The 12832-nt window shown below is 27.5% G+C and overlaps 1 protein-coding gene across 1 annotated transcript in view; it reads left to right on the top strand.

The window, feature by feature from the left end:
- Nucleotides 1-8434: 8434 nt before the first annotated feature.
- Nucleotides 8435-12832, top strand: part of LOC111618092 — a 39913-nt gene continuing 35515 nt past the window's right edge. The window contains exons 1-2 of the mRNA XM_023359537.1: nucleotides 8435-8517; nucleotides 8701-8828. The gene's annotated coding sequence lies outside the window, so the exon portion shown is untranslated. The remainder of the gene's footprint in view (nucleotides 8518-8700; nucleotides 8829-12832) is intronic.

Raw genomic sequence — 12832 nt, forward strand, 5'->3', positions numbered from 1 at the left:
TTTATTGATTTTTAATGAAATAATCTATTGTTTAATAATTCAAATGACAATAATAATTTTAATATTAATAATTTTGTTAAGAGAATCAAAAAATTCGATTTCGAATTACCTTTACCTAGAAAAGGTCTCAATAAATGTAATAATTTAAAACATTTTTTTTTTTATTTAAGCCACTTTTCACATAGAAATTGATTATCTGCAATATAGATTTGACATCTCATTTGAAATTGTATTTGTAATTTTTAGTTAAGAAAAGCAATTACAGTCAAATCTCTGAACAATAGCTATAAATTGTCTTATAATATCTAATGGTTACCATAACTTAATGTACAGAATTTAATAAATATCTTAGAACATTATTGTGTACATTTTGAAAGTAATTTGAATGTTATTCATTATAATAAATTAAATAGAAATTTTATTTATAGTAAAGTTATTTCTATACTTGAAAAATTAAATGCTTTAATTTTACATTTAATAAAATTATATTTTAGAATTTTTTTGTGTAATACGAGTAATAATATTAATACATACATTTAGTATATTATGATACATATATTTATTTATTTCATATATATTATTTATTTCATTTTTTATGTACAGTGACATACAATTCACAAAAAGTTTTTAAAGTAAATTTTATGTTGCTTTTTTTGTTTATTTATTTTTAAGATATTACCAGAAAATAACTATTATTGCAAAAGTATATTTCTATCTTAAAAAAAATCTGAAAAGTTTTAGTGTGTTCAATTGTTCCCTGTTAACCTCATTCTGTGGTAACTGTTTGTTTAATCGAAAAATACACGTGTTTAGTCGAAATTTTGCTTTTTTTTTTTACTAACTTTCCACCAGCAACTGTACAGTAATTTACTGTACATTTGCTGCTAGTGGAAAGTTATTACACACGTTTATATAATATGATGACTAATAAAATCCAATGACGTAATGAATGACAAACAATCGAAATCAAATTACTTTTTTTATATGCAATATATATTTTAGAAATAAATTACATACTGCCATTGATTTAACTGTATGTTCTCATTTTTTTTATCATAAATATATTAACGGAAAATTGCAATTACTAAGTTATACAAAATAGAGTTATTTCTTGTTACTGGGTGAAAATTTTCATTTAATCTCCCTTCTAATTATGAAAAGATTTACTATATATATATATATATTTTAAATTAAACCGTAAAGANTATATATATATATATATATATATATTAAATTAAACCGTAAAGAACTTATACAATCTATGTATTTTGCAGAGTATGAAAATTTAACATGAATAGTAGATTATTTGTGGATGAATTGGAAAACATTAAACTAATAAAAGAGAACTATTATGTGTTAATAATACCGAGCACTTCCGGGGCCGTCCATTAATTACATGTACAGTTTGATGGAAAGAAAGTAGTCGCAATGATATACTTTTTACACCTTTACTAATTTTGCTTTACAGTACATGATACTGCATTTTTGTATTTTTAGCGTTAAGCAAGCAAAAAATCCAAACGAAATTATTGAAACGAAATGTTTTCGCAGCATTGAATGTTTCCATACGATGATTCCTCACGATGGGGAGAAAGATGTCAAAGCATTATCTACATAGACTTTTATCGGTGCTATTAGTGGTACATGAGTTTGCTCTTGTGAGCCTATTCATGTGAATAAACTATCAGAAAATATTTGCAGCACTTTTTAAAATCATTTCTTCAATATTAGGGATGTATGAACACTTAATTAAAACGAAAGATAGAGTTTGCCAAAAGTGAATCATTGTACACAGCAGGAGTGTATAAATGTGTCTCAAAAACTATATTATTATTTAGACAATTATTTAAAAATTAGGTACACTGCGAGCTAAGAACCTTTTTTTTTCTAATTTTACGTTTTTGTTCTATTTACTTAGAAAGAATACAGCCGACCCCCCATAACACCGTTGATTATTCCGTTTTATATGAATTCCATGTTGTACGGCTGTGAACGGCTCACGTATTTGTAAAATCTAAGTGACTCGTACAACATGGAATTCATATAATACGGAATTATCAACAGTGTTATAGGGGGGGCGACTGTAATTTCTTATCACGAAATGTTCGTGATTGACACGAGAACCACGTCTGATATAAAGAAACTATCGATGTTTTAAATTAAATAAGTAATGAAAAAATAATTTCCTTTTTTCGGAAATAAGAATATTTTTAAAATAAAAACATTTTAGTGAATCAAAATCACGAAATTTTTCAACCTTAGTACATATAATAATATAATAATCTTAATATATTTAATATATGATAATGCTATCTTTTTAGAATTTCAAGTTATAAATAAATGAATGAAATTATTTTTACGGAATGTATACCACAAAAAAATTTATTTTTACATCTCAGCAATCTGGACTACTAATGATGTATAGAAGAGACACATACACCTCCCGTCACCGTTTCATCATGCTCAGCCATTTGAGGCAATTTAATCCGTAACTGATGTGCTCAACTGATATGGAAACATTCAATGCTGCGAAAACACTTCGTTTCAATAATTTCGTTTGGATTTTTTGCTTGTTTAACGCTAAAAATACAAAAGTGCAGTATCATGTACTGTAAAGCAAAATGAGTAAAGGTGTAAAAATTAATGTGAATTTTATCAATAAAGAGAATAATAATACTGTAATATGTTTTAATATGTTCTATTACCCGGTAGTTTTGCGTTAATTCTATATTTTATATTATTAAAGAAATGTGTAGTTTTAAAGTACAAGCTTTTTACAAATTTAATTAAAATCTAATAGAAAAAGAATTTATATTTTAATATTTGTTAAATATTAAAATATAAATTTCTGTTTTTTCTTTATAGGAAAAAAGATTATAATTTAAAATTACATATTTTTTCTAATAATAAAATATAGAACTAACACAAAACTAATATACAAGTCTTGTATTAAAATTTTTAATTAAATTCAATATTTCAGTTCATTTTCTAGTTTAAGTATAATTTTAGAAAAATATTTGTAACTGGTTTTAATATTATATTTTCTAATTAAGAAATTTTTCTTATTTTAAATCTATATTTAAATAATATGCCAAAACATATGTAAACTTATTCTAACAAATTCAAATTTATTTAAGCAATTTTTACAAATAGTATTGGAATTTAATTAAGATGTAAATAACTCATCTGCAACTAATATAAATTTGCATTTCACAAATAAGAAATAAATATAATTTCTTTTTTAAATATTGAGCATATTGAATGTAAAAGTATAAACCGCAGTATCACTAATGAGTTTTATTTATCCATTAGATATAATTACACCGATATTTAATTGGGGCAGTTATGTAAAAAGTGTTCATGCTCGAATAAATTCTGCACACTTCAATGCTCCTACATTCATAATTCTGAGAATTATCGTTTGTTAGTCAGAGAAATTTTTTCCATAGCGTGTTTACTCGTGAATATCTCCTCGTTTAAATATTTATCAAACATATTTATTTCTATAATTAAATTATTAACATTTAATTTAATTCTTATAAAAACAGATTCCTTTAAGATTTTCGTTTAAATTACATATCTTTAAGTGAGCAACTGTAAATTTCGATCTTGCAGCGTATTTTAGTATAAACTAAGTAATTAGAAATTATAACATAAATGATAACAAAACTTAATACAAATATATTTATATTTTATCTTGCAATAAATTTATTTTGTAATAATTTTAATATAAAACTATTGCTATATACTCTTTAATATTTCCATGTTGTTAGTAGTTAAGTATAAGCATTCCATTTGAGAAAATTTACAATATATTGTGTATACTTTTAATGTAGAAAATGAAATAAGAAACTCACTAAATAGCGTAGCAATTATTATCTACATAATTTATATCTTTGCTAATATTATTTCCGGATCAGTGGCACGAATGGCATTTATTTCTTTATAAGATAATTATTCAATTCTTAGTGTTTATAGGCGAACAATAGACATTCAGATTAAGTAAAAATAACTTATTTAATTAATTTGAATGTCTGTAAGCATTAAAAGTTAAAAAATAAACTAGAATTTGGTGAATCTGTGAGAAGAAGCAATTTCAATTCATACAAAAATATTTTTCAACATGCACAGTAAACATATTATTCAGTTTTGTTTTTGTATCTTTTTAAATAAATTTATTAGTAAAAATGTCTATATCTTTAATTGTTAATTTTTTAACTTATTTTTCCTTCGAAATCAAAGACTACAATTAAGACGAGTCTCTAGTAATAAAATTATTTGCGTGACATAAAAAATTAAGCCTGATTATTGAGGGATAAATTTTAAAATCTTTATGTGAAATTCATAAATCGAATAAATTAAATTTCTTAAAATTCGCATTAAAATATTATTAAAATTCTACTCGTGCAAACTAATTTGCATTAATTACAATATTTATATTGATCATTTAAAAAATACATAATTAAATATTAATTACGATTTCAATCCGAATTTTATCCTTTCTGTTCTGCTCTCGGTTGTTAGAGACACTGACCTTTATTATTATTATTATTTTTTTAATATCCATCCCGAGGCTATTTTTTGTGCCTTTGACCCATAATTGCACAGCCGGGTAGTGAAAGAAAGAATCCGGCATATCCAGATTAAATCGCACGTGAAAATTTATGAGGATCCGATCCGAATTCGAATTCAAAGCGTATCAACTTCAGCCATCCGGCTTCTCTGTCCATCATCTTTGATGTTGTGGGTTACGTCTAAGACTGATATACATTCTTTTCTTTCCACAGCTTTAAGAATAAAAAATGTTTTATCACAGATAATGATATTAGAGAAATCAATTCGTGTTTTATCTATTTTTCGATTGTGAACATACAAATTACATCAGAACATACCTAGAATATGTCAGAATAATTTCTTTTGTTTGGAGAGTATAATCGATTCTTAAAAACTTAACAAATAGTTTTATTCTTCTATAAATTTACAAATCTTGGTCTGCAGTAAAATCCTTATCAATGCGGTTGATTCAAAATGCATAGCCTAAAGCAAATCTTCATTTAAAAAATTAAGAGTCGGTATTATTTAATAAGTTACGTTTAACAGACGTAACTTATTAAAGAAATGAGGCGAACTCGAAGTTACGTTTAACGATGCTGAGAATAAAAGCTATATTTACAATTTGTGATTTAGCTGTTATGGACTAATTAGACAATGTACGAGGTTTATTTACTGTTTTGTGAGTGCTTTATTGTCAATATTATGCCAAGGATGCATTTCGGGCATTGCCCTTCATCAGTTTGACTTAGTGTGTTCCAGAACATCATATCAAACTTCAGTGGCACAATTTATTAAAAAAGTAATTGCTTTTAAAAGAGAATAACAATTGAATAACATGAATAATAAAAATATTTATTATTATAAAACAAATAGCACAACTGCTTACATTCAAGCTTATTGAGAATGTACAAAAAGTTTAACTTATATATTCAAAGTAGACCTACACTTAAACTGATGTGGTTTTAAGTATAGTTTAAGTGTATTTTGAATATATAAATTAAACTTTTTGTACTGTACATTCTCAATAAGCTTGAATGTAAGCAGTTGTGCTACTTATTTTATAATAAAAAACATTTTTATTACTCATGTTATTCAATTGTTCTCTTTTAAAAGCTTTGAAAATTCTACAGATCGATATTTCGTTGTAATATGTGTGTTGGGGTGTATTTCTTTTAATCTCAGGATGGGATAATGGTTAAAAAATGAAATTTGGCATGGTAACTTGTATATAAGGGGCATTAATGCTATTAAATTTTGGTGGTTAAAGGTCCAGGGGTGAAAAGATAGAAGGGTGTCGTATCATATCTGGAGAGGAATCGGACTTAATAACGATTTTGCTCTTTATTAGCATTTATAATTTTTTTTATAAAATTCATCTCTACCCTCAAAATTAAGAGTTTGCCATTTTATATTAATTAATAATATAAAAAGTTTTTATTATAAAATCTCTTAACAGATGGCGCCACGAAATTTGTTTATTAATACAGTAGAACCTCCATTATCCGGACCTCCATTATCCGGATTTTCGATTATCCGGATTGTTCAAAATAAACAAAAATTTTACGAATTTGCTGATTTGCACTTGGCGAATTACGACACTGTTTATGTACGTGATGGAATGCATAACATTTTTTGTTTCAACAACGTCTCACNGTATTGTGATTAATAATATAAAAGTTGTTTTTTAAATAAAAACTCTTAATAACCTGGAAAGTTGCTCAACTCGTTGCTGGATTTTTTTATTTAAATCGGTTTTCATGTTCAGCTTCTTTCATGAACTGTTTCTTATTCTTCCAATTGCATGATTTATCTTCAGTTCTTCAATCATTTATTGCAGGGCAATTCTTTTTTTTTAATAGCAGGAACATATAATTTGTTCTATATTCTTTAAAACAATCGCAAGGATGAGTTTGCTTCCTTTTTTATATGGTAATGCCATTTTGGTAGCTTTGCAAGCATTTACTAATAAGTAAATGCGAACTTTTATTCACACATAAAAAAAGTAAATGCTTTGACTTCAAAGCTTTTATTTACAATAAGTACTTTCACTGTTACTAATAAATTTTAAGTATTTATTACTTTTTATTTAACCGGCCCATTGTGTACGTAGACTTTTTTAGTAGTATTAATGCAACATCAAACTAAATAAAGTTAATATTTAAAAAACGGAAAAACTTTTATAATACGGCCGAACGAAAATGAAGTTCGAGACAACAGGGAAACCGACAGAAAAGAAACAGATTGAGTTAGGGAGGAGCGAGCATTCTTTCTCCTTGAATTTCTGACTTTTTAAAGGATCTCTCCTCTAAAGTCTTAATTCGATCGGTTAATCAATTTGACACTTCCGTTCGACTTGGTCCGCGAGTGTCAATCCAACTTTGAAACTTTCGCTCGTATCTCACGCCGTGATATTTTCTTTCCTGACGGCTAAGAATTTTTCTGTATTCTTCATTACTTACAACGCGACAATTCTGTTTTCAAAGGAATTCTACATTTATTTTCAAATGTTGTCATGTCTACGAGGTCAGAGTCAAAGCTCGATTTTTCCGATTGACATTCTAAACATTCCGCTAGTTACAAAATTTGAAAAATTATAGTCCTATAAATTCCTACTGTCGTCCGTCAGTCCGTTTTAGTTTCGAGAACGGAGTTAGACAGATATGGAAACCTTAGGGACAGGTGGCCTCAATTATACATGAACTTTCGATGCAAACCGGAAGTCACGTTTTTTCAATTCAACCCCCTCCCCCAAAGCAGTTAATAGATGACCAGCACGACTCTATTGTTAAAGAAAAAATATGATGTACAGGGGCAAGTCACTACTAATTTGAGGTGGAGAACGTATATTTTTAATTAAGTTATTTAAAAATATGATTAAAGATTGCAGCCTGGCATTGTGACGATGTCACTGTAAATAATTGCTCGTTGTTATAGTTTGTTTGTAGAATTATTTACAATTAAAAACTACATTTTGACCTTTGTTATGTTATGAACCATAATATTGAAGTTAAAATCCTTCTAAGTGGTAATAAGGAGTTAAGTCCGACCTCTCTCTCGAGATATGACACCCTCTGTCTCTCCATCTCTTTAACCTTTAACCACAAAAATTTAATAGCATCAATGCTCCTTATACACAAGCTATCATGCCAAATTTCGTAACACACATAGACGAAATATGTTTTTCCTTTTTGGGGGAACTTTTTTGGGTTCAACATGTCTCAAAACGTGGAGATTTGCAAAAAACTCTGAGAGTCAAATTTGATACGATTCCAATGCTTTCCCATGTTAAGTATATCTAACAGCTGGGAAAGTAAAATTAAGAATACTTAGAAATGCATTTGTCTTATCGCTACAGAATATTTTGTCTTGTTTAGAAACGTTTAAATAAAGGGTTGAAGAAAGAAATGTCTTGTTATTTACTTTGAAAATTAAAAAAAAAAAAATTGATTAGGGTCATTTTTATCTGTACCATCTTAGTTAAGGATTAATTAAAACTCTCTCTTTCCTTTGCACACTTTTACACAACGAGTTAGAATACTCTAGCTCATTACCTTTACACAACACAAATGGCACGCCCTTTTGACAAAAAAGAAAATGGCGGACATGTATTCAATTTCAATAAACATGACTTTGCAGTAGTATATTCTAGCTCATTTGCTATTGCGCATTCGAATACTTGTCATTTTCTCCGAAATGTAATATCTCGTTTGAAAGATTTCATAATATTTGAACAAAAGTTTTACATAACAATTATAACATAAAGTTTATAAAATATTATTTTATATTAAATATTTTATTAAAATAAAATTAATAATAATTTATAAATATTATATCGACTTTATTTATAAGTTTTTAATTTTAAATTAATTTGAAAAGTAAATTTTTGTTTGAATGGCGCCATCTCTTTGAAAATAATGGCATAAGTGTCTTATTGCATCTTTCGTACGAAAGTAGAAGTAAAAAGTAAGTTTATATTTAAATATTGATATATAACTGTAATTGTTATTAATTTACGAATTCTTATAATATTTTAATACTTCCGTTAATGTTTTGAAAGGCTTGAGCATTTATTCTTAATTATAATGTGAGTTTTATTGTTAAAACAATTTATATAATCTAACGAAGTTATTATTTACTTTTGAACAGTTGAACGAAGATCAATGTAGTGGACGTAAACCAATTGAGAAGTATTTTAAGTCTATCAATACCGTAGCTTTGAGTTTATAGACTTTAGAAAATGGCTCAAACAACAGCATTGAAACGTTTCGTGCTTTGTAAGTATTGAACAATACACAGGTTATAACTGATTGGTGAGGAAATATAATTTATTAAACAATTACCTAATGTATGTATGCATACATACAGATCAAACTTTAATATGTTGATTCAAAAATATGCTATTTAAAAATTCTTTTATAATGTTAGAGTGCACATTCTACTTTAGTTTTAATCAATACAATGATTAAATGTAGATAGAACTTTCTCACTTAAAATATACTCTTAATAACCTGGAAAGTTGCTCAACTCGTTGCTGGATTTTTTTATTTAAATCGGTTTTCATGTTCAGCTTCTTTCATGAACTGTTTCTTATTCTTCCAATTGCATGATTTATCTTCAGTTCTTCAATCATTTATTGCAGGGCAATTCTTTTTTTTTAATAGCAGGAACATATAATTTGTTCTATATTCTTTAAAACAATCGCAAGGATGAGTTTGCTTCCTTTTTTATATGGTAATGCCATTTTGGTAGCNTAAGAAATGCAGCAATTTAAACTACTATATTGTGAGCAAATAGTAATAAAAATGATCAATCTAATATTTAGTGCACTGGTTAAGAGTGATATTAATAACTTGATTTATGAATAACTTGAGCACATTAATTAGCTACATGTTGAGACTGACAGACATTTTTAACCTCTTTTCATACTATTTACCTGAAGATAATGATAATTATAAATGAAACTCTGGTTATGATAAAGTTTTTTATAAGCATAGTATATTTCAAGACATGAGAACATTACATGATTGATAACAGAATTTGTAGTTAGAATAAATGAATTCTACTGTTTTATTTGTTTATAATATGAAAAGTCAGTTTAAATCATTTATAATGAAAGAAACTTTAATTATAATTTTTCAATTCAACTAATTTATATTTTAACTTAAAATAGAATATAATTAGAATTTCTTTTCAGATAAAAATAATTTTATTTAAATTATCTAATCATTAAAATTAAACTAGCCTAACTACTTTTTAAAGAGAGAGAGAGTGCTTCACAGGTTATTCTCCAAAAACAGTTATTAGTTTAACTTTTGAAGTTTTTTTGAAGATGATGGAATTAAGGTTTAATCATTAAATTTTATATTTAAATCTGAAGATCAGTAGATTTGGTAGAATAACTTCAGATCAAATTATACGTGTAATATCAAATTATACAATGCATAATTTGATATGGGAAACTCATTTGTCTTTGTGTTTTGAGTACAGCAAACACTGTGAATTTAAAGTTTCATGAACTATAAATACTGTAATGTAATTACTGAATTTGAAGATAAATTAATTTACTCAAAATCTAATGTAATGTTATCTATATGACTTAGTTTGTGAAAGTTTGGTCTCTGTGTATTATACTCTGTGGTATGTACAATGCTACACATTGTGTTATTTATTTTGTTTTTTTGCAAGCTAATTCAGATAATTGAGTTTATACTATATTTATATTTTTGTGCATTTTATAGCTGTAAATTTCTTTATGTTTAAATGATTTTTGAGTTTATTTCTTCATTTACAATAGCTTTTCATAAATTTTTCAACGTTAAATTATTAGCAATAATGATTTTCAGTTTCTTTACTAAATTATAGCAGTTGCCATTCACACTTGAAATAATAATATAATTAATGTATTTGACTATTATATCTAGTGTTAGACACAATAATATATAATAAATTATGTATTAACCTTTTTTATCTAGATTAATTAGAACAAATATTTTTCTATACATGTACAAAATAATAATAATAGTAATGTTTTTCTACAAAGTGATTATAACCTCTATAATTTTATGTAAATTTCAGTCTACAGAAGAAAGTTTTTGTTTTATACAAGAGTGATATTAAAATGGAAGCAATCTGACATCCATTTTCACAGTCCTAGATTATTAAGAATGGCTAGGAATTAATCATTAACATTCATTTTAAGGGCATAAGTGATTATTACTAAACTTATGATTTTGAATCTTAATCATGAAATGTAAATACTATGGAAAAAGCTTTATGGATATATATAATCTTATATCATCTTATATAATAATAAAAACATTCACAAATCAGAAAATTCAGCAGTAGAATTTTAATTCAAGAAATTCTTAATAAAGTTGAATGTTTCAACAAATTTAAGTTATCATTAAAAATGATGTCTTAAATCTTCTATCTGAAAATCATCTTATATATGTTCCAAAAGTCAGGAAAAAATTGCTGGTGGAATGAAACATGACACACACACAACACAAAGCATGTGTCAAATGAAAGATAAACCCCATAAATTTTTCATCTTGAAGTTAGTGCAACTGCATATTCATGGTGATGAGCATACACAGCTGACAGTTCAAATGAAAGTGCAGTGTGTTTTGTGAGTAGAAAAATTAATTTAATTTTGTGGCTGTGACTCATGTATAATGTAAGTAATGTTGTTCATGAAGAACTGCCATATGAAACTAACAATTATCATTGGGATAGACAGCTAAAAGATACTGGAAGCCTACTGAAAAGTGGTCAGGAAGCCCATCTGTTAGTACTGAATTGGTTGAAGTTATTCAAAAGTTTCATTAGCAATCCAAAGAAATCAACAATTATAACTTCCAAAAAACTATTCGGAGAGTTCGGAAAAAATCTACATTTTACTTTTTATAAATCTCACTTATTATATGCAATTCACTCAGTCAATGATTGGGGCCCACCAGTGGCCAAGCGGTCACCATTCCCTGAACACTGGGAGTTTGGTCGTGGGTCGATGGCACATCCGAGTGAGATGTGCCATCTGAGTGGCACATCTCACTCGGATGGACTGGCCACGTGGAGTTTTCCGAGAAGGCACCCCCTAGGCCGGGGATGGCAAACCAATGGCATGCATGCCATAGATGGCACGAAAGAAAATTTTGATGGCACGCACAAAAAATATGATTTATTTTTATTAATCATAACAAAATTTTACTTTATAAATTATAAAAATGAATTAGAATTCAACAATCCATACTTTAAAAATAATTTATAATTTAAATTTATAGTTCTGAATATCTACCAACTATAAAATATCATTTTGTGGTATGATCGATGCTCTCCTGTGGTCATGCGTATTAATTTGCTCCGTCATGAAAACAGACTGTATTGCCAATGAGCCTTTAGTCTTTGTAATTCCAAGCATTTGTATGTGTCATTTTAAAACTTTAATCATTGACATGTTAAATATAACTATTTACAACACTACGGTTTTATTTTAAGGTAATTATTGCATTTATACATATATTTTAAATTTAAATATAATTTTTTAGATTATTGTTTTATAATTTTTTATTATGGCTAGTTCAATGAAAAAATCGAAATTATCAGACACAGGTAGTAGCAGAGAATTTCCAATTTGGTGGACCGATAGGTACGGTATGATTAATAAGGACATTAAAGCTATTTGCATTTTATTTTCAGGAACGGTGGTTTGTAGATCATCAGTAAAGCGATATTATGAAACCAACCGCAAATCTCTTTTCAATCGAAGTGAAAAAGAGCAAAAGGAGTATATATCACGTGTTTTCAAAAATAAAAATACACAAACTACGTCCTTAATGGAATATATTGGAACTCAATCAAACACTACTGCTGCTAGTTATCAAGCGTCAAAAGCTATTGCTCAATACGGGAAAATTTTTAATGACGGTCATTTTTTAAAGGAAGCTTGGTTGCAATGTGCACCCTACTTATTCGAAGATTTCAAGAATAAAGAAAAAATTATCCAAAGAATTAAAGATATACCCATGGGCGTAGCGAGGGGGCCTGGGTGGGCACGGCCCCTCCCAGGGAACCTGGTGCCCTCCCCAGGAAATCACAGCCGAAAAAGTGTTGAGTCGATTTGTAAAAACCTAAAGCTAAAATAAAAGTTTTGAATACTAAAAAAAGGTGAACGGCTTGCTCGGTGCCCAATAATGAACAATAATTTGAAATAATTCAATTTTGTGTCAGGTTGGCCTCCACTAGGCCCCCCATAACAAAACTCTGGCTACGCCCATGG

The sequence above is a fragment of the Centruroides sculpturatus genome, unplaced genomic scaffold (assembly GCF_000671375.1).
Source record: "Centruroides sculpturatus isolate CEXI.00-Female unplaced genomic scaffold, Cexi_2.0 scaffold155, whole genome shotgun sequence".
NCBI classification, from domain to species: domain Eukaryota; kingdom Metazoa; phylum Arthropoda; class Arachnida; order Scorpiones; family Buthidae; genus Centruroides; species Centruroides sculpturatus.